At 43.3% G+C, this 12,481-nt stretch overlaps 1 pseudogene across 1 annotated transcript; it reads right to left on the reverse strand.

The window, feature by feature from the left end:
- Positions 1 to 887: 887 nt before the first annotated feature.
- LOC106568435 (ornithine decarboxylase antizyme 2) lies at positions 888 to 10,256 on the reverse strand (annotated as a pseudogene). The gene is made up of 5 exons (XR_001320288.3): positions 10,014 to 10,256; positions 6,146 to 6,285; positions 4,436 to 4,602; positions 2,117 to 2,202; positions 888 to 1,901 (listed from the first exon to the last, which is right to left on the reverse strand). The product of XR_001320288.3 is annotated as an ornithine decarboxylase antizyme 2 (transcript).
- Positions 10,257 to 12,481: the final 2,225 nt, after the last annotated feature.

Genomic DNA, 12,481 nt, shown 5'->3' on the forward strand with positions numbered 1-12,481 from the left:
CACCAGTCCATTGCTTTTAAATCCACGAAGAGGAGTGTACGAGTGCAAAGGGTAGAGAATAGGAGTGCAGACAGCCATAGAATCCATAACGCACCCCTGAATTCAATCACTTACAGATCAGGCATAATAGCATTGCTAGTCCTGAGAATATTTACGTGTACAGTATCTGAGCTGAAAACAGTTTATACAGTAACAACTCGGTCATCTATTCCTACTGTATCCTTACTTTGCAGAAATACTGACACGTCACTAACTAGTGTACTACCTTGATGGTAATTGTCTAAAATGAGATGGCGACAGATTGGCCACCACAGGCGTCTCCAACAGTGCGCCATGTAAACAGGCCACATACGGTGTCATGATGAGACTTCCATTTTTCTTAATTTTATTGTCACAGAAGCACAATAGGTACCACTATGCAAGATGCACACCAAACTTATAAACTATTTTGAATTAAAAAAAAGTTAAAAAGGAATGCTAGTCCAAATATCCCATCAGACATCACAACACATGCATCCAAACAATGCTCTACAATAATGTTCAGGTATAGAGACAGAAAAGCAAAAGCACTTTGGATTTCCCCCCCTCCCCTCTTTTTATCTTTGTACCAATTCACCCATCATATTTATCACAAATGCACCCAAACCAGTCACACAAAACAGCATTCACCTGTGCTCTCCAGCACGCACTTCTAGTCTAAAGAGCTATTTATTATCCAGCCATGAAGTACCAATACCGGGGCAGTTTTTGCTCAAAGGTAATGTTGACACACATCATTACAACACTTTCAGAAGATTGAGTGCCTTTATACCTAAACAATTGTCAGATTAAAAGGTGAGGCTGACTGTTTTAATCTTAGACAATGAAATAAAAATCTTATACGGAAATATAGCCAATTATTTATTTCAATGACTATAAGGTATATCTTAGACAATGAAATGAAAAGTTGGAGTACCCAAGTGTAATCCTGACAACCTGTTTTTGTACATTTAAGAAATAACGACGAGTCCTCCATCTTTTTAGCAACAACAATAAAGAACAAAAAATAGCAATAGACAATTGATTGATGACAACAGAATTGCAATATGCTCAAAGTCCTTAAAAAACATTGTTCCCTCTAAAGTGTTGGAACAAAATACCAATGAAACCGAACTGAAGAATTTAACAAAGGGATAAAAGAGACAGGAGAGAGATAAATATCAGCCGAGCTGTGAAACTAGGGGATACACATCTAAACTAATCATCCGCTTCCTTTGACACAAAGCATGGAAGGCTGTAAGCACTTGGGTCAGGTGGTCGATTGGCTGGGGTACAAGAGAGGGTAGGACGTTGGGTAGGGTTGGGGGCAGGGGTTAGCCTGGATCCAAACTGAAATTGCTCCCTTTCACAACGGTTTCACTTCACAATTGTGGTCATCACAGTCTGGCTTTCAGACTTCAGTCTGACTGAACCATCTCTTCATTGAAACTGTTAGTGAGACAATAGTGAAAACGGCACAGGTTTCATTATTTGGGATGCAGGCTAGGCAGGGCTCACAGGGCTCTTCCAGAAAGCAGGATCAATGTGTTAATTAGACATCCAACTGTCATAACTAAACATTCTGAATTGAATCATTCCTAGAAATATAGACTTTGTATGACTGACTTGACAACCAACAAACCCATATTGAAGTTAAGCTTTCTAAAAATCAAGACATTTGACTGCTTATCAAAGTTAACTGGCTAATATGATGATTCTGCTTCCTGGAACACCCCACAGGGGTCAGAGCTAATCCTCATCGGAGGAAGAGTCCCTGTCGAAGTTGTAGGCCATGAAGAAAACGTCAGGTCGAGGCGGGACAACGGCATGGCCCGGTTTCACTATCTCAAAGCCCAGAAAGCTGAATGTGCGCACAAGTTTAGCTGTGGAGAGAAACGCATTAGAAATGACAAAAAAACTAACAATATGACCTTTGTTAATATAGTTGGACTCACTTGACTTATTCCTTTTAGCTCCTAGTGAGCAAACGATCTCCCAAACGGTGATTGGACAAAAATTGACAGTTGGGATGTGCTTCTCTATTGAAATTGTGGGTTTGGTGTAGGAATACGTTTTAAAATAGGACTGTTATACTTACCACGATCATCTCTGTTCTTGTAAAAGCAGACGAACACGCGGACAACTTTAAGGTTTTCTTCTGCATACTCCAAAAGAGCCGCAAAACTGTCGAGAGAGAGAGAGGTTAACTTGGATGACAGACTAAACACCAATTATAAAGATCTACACCACCCCATCCTGGCCTCTCCCTCAGCCACACACGGTCCTCTCCTCTCCTTTGGAGCGGGTTCCAAAGGTATCATCTTTTTGGTTAGCCGGTAATAGCCGGATAAATAAATTTACATTTTAGTCATTTAGCAGACGCTCTTATCCAGAGCGACTTACAGTAGGGAATGCATACATTTCATACATTTTTTTTTCTTCGTACTGGTCCCCCGTGAGAATTGAACCCACAACCCTGGCGTTGCAAACACCATGCTCTACCAACTGAGCCACACGGGACTGTATTTGACACCAACCTTGTGAAGTGTTGATTGATGGAAATACATTTGACTGGTCATGCTTATTGGTCTATAGGTTAATTTGCATAATTTAGTGGAATTAAATTGGCGAGGGAAATCTGTCAACCAGCACAGCATCTCAAACTGCAACATCACACCACGTTGCAATGAGCTGAAGGCAGTATGCATTTTGAAAACAGAAACGTCATTGTTTGAAACCTGAATGTTTTAATACATATTATGAGGCATGTCTTATCTTGCTTCAAAGTAGCCTATTAGATTTCCTCTCTTAAATTTCTAACTGATATTTTCATCTCTGTCACATGAAACAGCTCGCATGTGCAGTGCCCTTTTGACAACAGTGTTTTCCTGCTAATTGCATTATGGAATGAACATTTGTGCGTAGCCTACTGCCTTGTGCGCTTACGTGAAGAAATAGTAGTTTATCAACATTTTAAGCTAAACGTTTTGATCTGTTGCATCAGACTCATTGTTTTTTAATGATTATTATAAATATTTATGTAGCTTAGGCCAACTGGTTGTATGAATGCGGGATCCATCTTCCCACCACTGTCCCAGAGTCTGTTTGGAATAGGCTATTTCTTCTTGATAAGCTGACCAATAGAATAGGTCAACTTTTTAACTATGGGGGAGAGTAGATTGACAGGCTAGTGATTTAGCTGTTCGTTACTCACCTTGTTGTCTGAGGAAAACTAAATGTGGACAGTTCTTTGAACATCTTCAAAGTGCACATCAGAATTCGGTAAGAAGTACCGCGTATTGTTGCATCCTCGACTTGTATGTTCTGTGAATATCAATTACCATAATGTAAATGTGATTTGTCATTCTGAGCACCGTGGGTGGACGCCTTAACCAGGTTACGACCCAACGCATATGGCCCCCGTAAATTTCTCAAATGTCCAGTAAATTAAAAATGTTGCCGGTCAAATGTCCGCGTCACATTTTCCTAAAGGAAAGCCTGATAGAGGGGCCTCCTGAGTGGTGCAGTGGTCTAAGGCACTGCATCGCTGTGCCACTACAGATTCTGGGTTAGAGTCCAGGCTCTGTAGTGGTGCAGTGGTCTAAGGCACTGCATCGCTGTGCCACTACAGATTCTGGGTTAGAGTCCAGGCTCTGTAGTGGTGCAGTGGTCTAAGGCACTGCATCGCTGTGCCACTACAGATTCTGGGTTAGAGTCCAGGCTCTGTAGTGGTGCAGTGGTCTAAGGCACTGCATCGCTGTGCCACTACAGATTCTGGGTTAGAGTCCAGGCTCTGTCGCTGCCAGCCGCGCACTAGCGACTCCTGTGGCGGGCCGGGTGCAGTGCACGCTGACACTATCGCCAGGTGTACGGTGTTTCCTCCAACACATTGGTGCGGCTGGCTTCTGGGTTAAGCGGGCATTGTGTCAAGAAGCAGTGTGGCTTGGCTGGGTCGTGTTTCGGAGGACACACAGCTCTCGACCTTCGCCTCTCCCGAGTCCGTAGGGGAGTTTCAGCGATGAGACTAACTACCGATTGGATACCATGAAATTGGGGAGAAAAAAGGGGTATACATTATTTATTTTTTAAATACCCTGATAGGCATCTCCACATACAGAGCACTCTCCCTGTCCTCACCTCTCCTTGCTGCCCTCGGGGAGGGGGTCTATGGGTATCTCCACATACAGAGCACTCTCCCTGTCCTCACCTCTCCTTGCTGCCCTCGGGGAGGGGGTCTATGGGTATCTCCACATACAGAGCACTCTCCCTGTCCTCACCTCTCCTTGCTGCCCTCGGGGAGGGGGTCTATGGGTATCTCCACATACAGAGCACTCTCCCTGTCCTCACCTCTCCTTGCTGCCCTCGGGGAGGGGGTCTATGGGTATCTCCACATACAGAGCACTCTCCCTGTCCTCACCTCTCCTTGCTGCCCTCGGGGAGGGGGTCTATGGGTATCTCCACATACAGAGCATTCCCACTCAGCACCGCGTCCCAGTTGATCACCCTGGAAACGGTGAGGCGGCTCTGGAAGTGGAGTATCCCGGGGCGACCGTTCCCCGCCGGCTCCGCTGTCACCGTCAAGTCCTGGAAAACCAATATGGAAGGAAACAGAAGGAACGTTAATGATTAAAAACAACTTCATGGTTGTGTTCACTAGAGCACACCGTTTCAATACAAAGGGAATAGCTGTGTTGTTATTGGACAAGTTCAGGCAGTACCGCACTATATGCAAATGTTTTAATTGTATTATTTTTTTAGACTGGGTGAGTCACCATTGAGGCCAGGGAGCCCTGTGAACATACAATAAATAATAGACACAAGACCAATCAAAACAAACATATCACCTCCCTTAAACTCAATCTAAACTGTCCAAATGAGACCAGTGAGTCTAATTTCAAGGAGGCCCGAAGGCTATTCCTTGAGCTGGGGGCATAAAAATGTAAATAATTTGTCCCCAGGTCAGTGGAGAACCGCGGGACCCCCAGAACCAGCTAGTCCAGAGAGCGGTTCTGAAAAGCTGCTGGATCTTACATATTAATTGGAGGTCCCACGGGTCTCCACTGACCTGGGGGGAAAACATGTCCGTTTTTATGCCCTCAGCTCATGTAATAGCCTTTCAAGAAGGGCTTGGTAGAGTTTGCAGTCTACCAAATAATTACTAATGAATCCTAGTCAGTAGAGGGTGACAGGACCTTTCCTATACAGTACCAGTACGCCACTGTCATTTGTACTCTCTGTCAGTCAACCTGCACACTGCAATAGGACATGGTAGTAGCAGAGAGAGTGAGCCTGCATGTCTGTCAACAAAGTCAGCCTTGTGTTGTACAGACTCTCCTATTACTTCATACAGATAGCTAACAGAGCCATCACATGACAGGATGTGGCCATGGCATCACCATGAAAACTAGAGTTTCTCTCTCATTCCTTCCTGAAATGTCAGTTTGTTTTGAACGCTGAGTGAATGACAACGACCTGCGTGTAATTGTTGCCTGTTTTGTTTGTGTTCCAAAATGGCACCCTATTCCCTATAAGGCTCTGGTCAAAAGTAGTGCACTATAAACCCTTCCAAAAAAAGATTGCAGTCAGAGTGCAGTAGTGTAAACTTATGTGAGACCCCATAATGAAAGCTAAGTACTAGATAACAGGATATGTAACAATGAAACCTGGAGAATAGAGGCATTAACAAAAACACAGAGAAGTGAAATTACCAGCTGTTTACTTCCCCTCCCCCAGGAACCTAGTAGCCTATTCACCACAGAATATAGTAACACCATCACATACTAGCCATACGCCCTGTGTATGTGATTCAGAGTACATGTATGAGACTACATGTACTCTGAATGTGGGTAAGAGCATTGGGCCAGTAACCGAAAGGGCGCTGGTTGGAATCCCTGAGCCGACTAGGTGGGGGGAAGGGCAGGGCACTTAACCCCTAGTTGCTCCTGGATAAGAGCGTCTGCTAAATGACTAACATGTAAACGTAAAATGTAATAAGTTTGCAACTGAAAATATAATCTTCCAACAATATTTCTTTGTAGTATGTGACGAGTGTGCTTGACGCAGTGGAGCACTATGTAAGCATTGCATTTAACAAGCAGGTGGTGTATGTGAGGGTTGATGTACTCACGGAGTCGAGCGGGCGAGATGAAGAAGTGTGATCCCGTTGACCATTACCTCGCCCACCTGGGATCTTCAGGGGTGGGAGAGGGGCATCAGGAGCACCACAGAGGCCCCGGACCACGGGAACTACTACAGTGCAGGGAAAGACTGGCCACACACACAGAGAGAGAGACAGACAGAGAGAGAGAGAGGGGTTAGGACCACGGATACTACGTCAATGCAGGGACAGGCTAGAAAGGATGAGGGAAAAACAGAGGTTTGTTTACGCTAACATTGGCATTTCATTGCCACCGGTTTTCCATTGTATTTCTAAACACAAAGGAAGCGGAGCCTAAAGAAAGCCATTCCTGTCTGTTCTAGGCTAAACACAACAACGTAGGAGGTGGGGCTGGTTTCCCTCACCTTATCACCATCCTATGTAAGGCGCACCGCAATTGAGTTTTCTTTATTGTCCCCCGCGATCAGGGATGGGACTGCGGATCGGTCTCAGTCCATCCGTTAGTCACACGCCATATCTCAGAAAAGCACTGGCTCGATTTTCACTAAACTTAGGTGAATGACGAGTCTTGCCATTTACAAAATTACACTGATTGGCCAAAGGTGGGAGCTATAGTAATTAACTGAAATGTGTGAGTCACAACAGAGAGGAAGAAGAGAAGCAAGCGGGATAACTGGGCCCAAAACCTGTCTTCTCCAGCAGGTGGCGTTTTTTCCCTTTGGCACATGACATGGAGTGGATTAGCTGAAGAGACTGGTACCCAGGCTAAATGCCTTTCATTTTTTTTAAGATATTTATTTTCATTGTTATATAGCGGTCACTTGAGTATCTGGTTAATATAATGGATACAATAACTGAAATGTTAGTCACACGCAATTGGCCCAAGGGGGAGGGCACTGCATCATTCGTGGAGGACGACATGTTTACTCTTGTCTTGTTATAAACTGATAAAGTTTCTGGGACCAATCAGAACTGACAGGTTGGGCCAGATCCGGGCCTACATGGATGACGTTATCAACTTTGGTACTGGTTAGATTTTGTTAGACGATCCAATCGCTGATCCATTGTGGCACATGTATTGGTGTAAATAAACCTAGACCTAGCTATGGTTGAATTAGTGATGTGGTTTAAAACCGTTTCAATACAATAGGACTTCCAAAGCTCAGATACTGTTATGTGAATCTTACACCTGTGTTGCCAAGTGTATTTATTTAGTGCAACAGGCTGACGAGCTAACAGGACAGGAGTGGATTAGTAGGACAGGCTAAGGGGGCAGCCAGGGACGCTGGAGTGGGTGTCTGAAAACAATGATGTGTACTACAAAGCTCACAGGCTCACTGCAGTGAGATGGGCCAGTAAAGTGGATGCAATACACAGCTTTTGTGTGATTTTAAACCTCCCATGAAAAACCGTACTATATTTTTTGTATGTGATATAGCATCAGCTCTTCCTTCATAATTGTGATCAGAATCTGGGCATTATTAAGCACATAATATCATGACACAGTAGGGCCAGGTTTCCTGTTAAAACAGAATGTATTAATCCAAGGCAAAACAAGATCAACAAACACATCCTCCATCATATGTCAGTAAACGTAAATTCATTGGTCAACGCCACAGCGGGTTGCAGAATCCCCGTCAGGGAACATCTGATGAGGTTGAATTGAATCTCGACAGGAAGGCACCACAATGAGGAAAAAACGTGCACAATCTAAACTACGCTTCTACCCGATTACCTATGATTAAAACTATATAACCCTAAAACCTGACAATGATCGCTAGAAGTCAAAAATATAAGTAGCCTACTACATGGAATAATGAATTCATCCCATGTAGATATTTAATTGTTTCATAGGGGTTGGTAGCCAGTACATCCGACCGGCTTACTTACAGCTACACTAGGGTCAGACAGGATTCCTGTTTGGAAGACACAGCGGAGCCAGCACGAGATACGGCTTAGAAAACATACCTCAATCCGGGGACGAGAAATTTGTTGTAATCCGAAGTGTCCCATTAATCCAACTATTACACAGAAGATTAATATTGCATTAATATGGAGTTGGTCCCCCCTTTGCTGCAATAACAGCCTCCACCCTTCTGGGAAGGTTTTCCACTAGATGTTGGAACATTGCTGCGGGGACTTGCTTCCATTCAGCCACATGAGCAATAGTGAGGTTGGGCACTGATGTTGGGTGATTAGGTCTGGCTCGCAGTCGGCTTACCAAAGGTGTTTGATGGGATTGAGATCAGGGCTATGTGCAGACCAGTCAAGTTCTTCCACATCGATCTCGACAAACAATTTCTTTATGGACCTCGTTTTGTGCACGGGGGAATTGTCATGCTGAAAGAGAAAAGGACCTTCCCCAAACTGTTCTCACAAAATTGGAATCACCGAATCGTTTAGAATGTCATGGCATGCTGTAACATTAAGATTTCCCTTCAATGGGATTAAAGGGCCCAAACCACAAAAAACAGCCCCAGATCATTTTTCCTCCTCCACAAAACTCATTTAACCTTTATTTAACTAGGTAAGTCAGTTAAGAACAAATTCTTATTTACAATGACGGCCTACCACAGCCAAACCCTAACGACACTGGGCCAATTGTGCGGTTCCGTTCTGTGAGCTTGTGTGGCCTACCACTTCGCAGCTGAGCCATTGTTGCTCCAGGAAGTTTCCACCATAACATCACTTACAATTGACAAGGGCGGCTCTAGGAGGGCAGAAATTGGACAAACTGACTTGTTGGAAAGGTGGCATCCTATGAAGGTGCTACGTTTAAAGTGACAGGTCTTCAGTAAGGCCATTCTACTGCCAGTGTTTGTCTATGGAGATTGCATGGCTGTGTGCTCGATTTTATACACCTGTTAGCAACGGGTGTGGCTGCAATAGCTGAATCCACAAATTTGAAGGGGTGTCCACATACTTGTGTGTGTGTGTATATGTATAAATCTCTCTCTCTCTCAGGGGCTTCTTGGTGTTTCAATTTAAACCGGAAGCCTGTCAGACCCTAATCCAGCTGTAAGCAAGCGGGTCAGATAAACTCCAATTCAACAATACTGAGACATTATGATACCCAATTACAATAATGTTGTATCATTTTGAGGGAAGAATAGTATAATGGCGTAATGTTACAATGTAAATGCTTTTGTGATGTCAAGATGGAGAAAGGACTATTGTTGCGTCACCGAGGCCTTATTAAATAATCAAGTGTGATGTGATTAAAGAGACAAACGCAAAAAAAATAAAAATCATGGCTGCAGATTCCCACATTACAATGGAAAGGGAAATGTTTCTCTTCTGTTTTTGAAGTTCACCCGTGAAACTACGAGCCATTCTAAATGGGTTTCATTTGGGCCCTTTAACTCATACACCAGCCAACTAGCTAGCTACCTGACTATGTTAATGCTATAGCTACTAACGTTATGTTTTCAGGTGGAAAGATAGCTAGCCTAGGTACTATGCCAACGTCAATCTAACGTTAACTCATCTTATATAGCTATAAAACGAGGCGTCATTGGCAACCATTGAAACATAGAAAACCCTAACCATGTATTTGTTAGGTGTGTAAAGTGATAACTATAGTATCTTCCTAAAAGATCTTGATAACGTAACTAACCGTTAGCTTAGCTTCTGTTAGATAAGTGAAGTCGCTAAGCTAGTTTCGCACAACACGAAGGAAGATGACTAACTTGAAACAATTTAATTAATTTCCAAATTCATTCAGGATATTTTTCATAGATTACTAAACTAACCAGTTGTGGGTATTTTGTGACATAGTAAATTAAATCCCAGTTTATATTCGTAGCTACTTCCTCGTCACTGAAAACAATTGCTAGCTACCATCCCCCACTTGACTTTGCTGTCTGTCTCCACTTACTTGCCAATCATGTCACAAATACTATTACTTAAATCCGCCATGGCTGTACAGCACTGTGGTTTTCCTTCTTTCTCGCGAGCAAAGCAATGACTGTTTAAGATCCGCTGGAGGTTGGATTTTACCATCCGGCCTCGGGTAGAGACACGACGGGTTTCTGACTGCTCACTGCAATGGTCGGCTGAGTAATAAAGCCCGATCGGTGCTGAACTCGAGCTAAATGAGCCCTGAGCTACGTAGAGGGAAACAAGAAATACGTAGCTAGAGGTGAAGATAGCTACGTGGGGGCGTCTTCTGTGCAAGTGGAAAAGTACCAAAGCCAGCAAACTAACAACAAAGACAGACAGTAGGTCTGATGTTTGTGACCAAGGTAAGAAATGTTGAATCTGAAGCCACCATGCAACATTATAATGCAAGTTTAAGTTGCATTTTATTTGATTGAAATGTACTGAATTATTAAGAGGTCTGTAGAGACTTGAATAAAGGAACACAGTGGGAATTAAATGGGTTAATTAATAAAGGCCTTATTCATATTATTGCCCTTTTAAACTTTAGTACGGTACATATTTGTTTAGGTTTACACATTTTTACTCTAGCCTCCCCTACAATATAAAATACCACTTTCACTTTGCCATAAAAATATTTCTCCATGGACCCAACAGTGGACTGCAGAGACTGCAATAGGCTACATGCACGTTCTGGCCAAGCAGGTTTATCTTTTTGGGATGAGGATATAGCATTGGCTTGTTTACCTGGCTATAAATGCCACTGTCTGTCTGTCTGGTGGGTAAACTTTAGCTTTAAGGAGTAGCTATTTATCTTGAATGCTATTACCAGGGACAAAGTAAGGAATGTCCTAAATGGCTGCCTATTCCTTAGGTGCCATTTGGATTGGAATTTAACACAAGTCAGTGCTTGAGTTGAACCCAGTGACCTTTTACCTTGGAGTTAAACATAACTTTAATACATAACTCAGTTGAATGGTGACAAAGCAACTGGCTGGACCTTATACAAGTTACCACATCTAATCTGGAGTATGATGTATAGTACCGGTAGACAGTCTTGTATTGGAATGTGATGCCTATTGAGAGACATTTAGGCTGATTTGTTTCCTTGAATTGTCTATAGCCCCCCCCCCCCCAATTAAAAATGGCAGACTATTATTATAATTATAGTTGGGGTCCCGAGTGGCGCAGTGGTCAAAGGCACTGCATCTCAGTGCTAGAGGTGTCACTACAGACCCTGGTTCAATTTCAGGCTGTATCACAACTGGCCGTGGTTAGGAGTCCCATAGGGCGGCGCACAATTTGCCCAGCGTTGTCCGGGTTTGGCCAGGGTAGGCCATCATTGTAAATAAGAATTTGTTCTTAACTGACTTGCCTAGTTAGATAAAGGTAAATAAACAAATTAACCAAATGCCACCCCATTCCCTATATAGTGCACTAGTTTTGACCAGAGACTTATGGATAGTGTGCACTATTAAGGGAATAGTTTGCCATTTCGGACGGTAACCTGAAGTGCTGCAGTTTATAATCAGCTCAGCTCTAATACTTGGGGCCCTGCTGAGATGTTGCCCAAGTCTGCTGCTTGCGGTAATTTAACTGCTGTAGAGCCTACATGTAATACGTCATGTTGACCACTAGGTGTCAGCCTTGCATCACAAACACCTGTATCAGATTTGAACGTGTTCTGGCTACATTCATTGTCATGTCAGTTATGTTCTATGAAGCCATTTGTTTTATATTTGAGCAATGGATTACATTGTCACTCACAACCAGCCCTAATAGGATCCCCTACAGACATCTCAGAGGCTGGCTGAAGTGGTAAACCACTGTCTCTCTATCTCAGTCTGCCTTCGCTTATTGTCAAAATACACTCAGTGAAGTGCAGAGATGGGGCAGAGGGCTAGTACAGGCTTGTTTTGGTTTTCAGCTGTTTAAGGTATTTAGATTACTGAGAAGGAATCATGATTATGTACATAGAAAATTGGGTTTGGAACATTCTACTTATTGCCCAATCTGGCTTTGTTTGGCATAGGTATGTTCCTCAGTGCAGATACAATATGGTCTGATCTGTTAATTATACATTCAGACCCCTGGATATCTCATGGAGAAATTTGAAGTGAATTGAATCGTAACACAGGGTTGGTTTGAGGTAATGTTAATCTACATATCAATCTAATCATGTACATCCATTTAATGTCAGTTTGACTGCTATTTGAACCACTCACTTTCACATTTGAAATCTTCCTTTGTCCTACTGGTTAATAGAATGTTTAAAGAGGACTATTCTGTAGAACTCTGGTATTTGCTGTGGAATGAGCCTCATGACCTGTGCTCATCGGAGAAACAAAAGAAGAGGGGAGCATTCAGTGTAGCTGCTGTCACTGGGGGTTGTCTGGGGCACTCCACTCACTCACCCCCCCCCCAACAGTGTTGTCTGTGGTACTCAGAGTTCCTGCTCCCCCAGAA

Source organism: Salmo salar, chromosome 13 (assembly GCF_965601325.2).
Source record: "Salmo salar chromosome 13, fSalSal1, whole genome shotgun sequence".
Taxonomy (NCBI): Eukaryota; Metazoa; Chordata; class Actinopteri; order Salmoniformes; family Salmonidae; genus Salmo; species Salmo salar.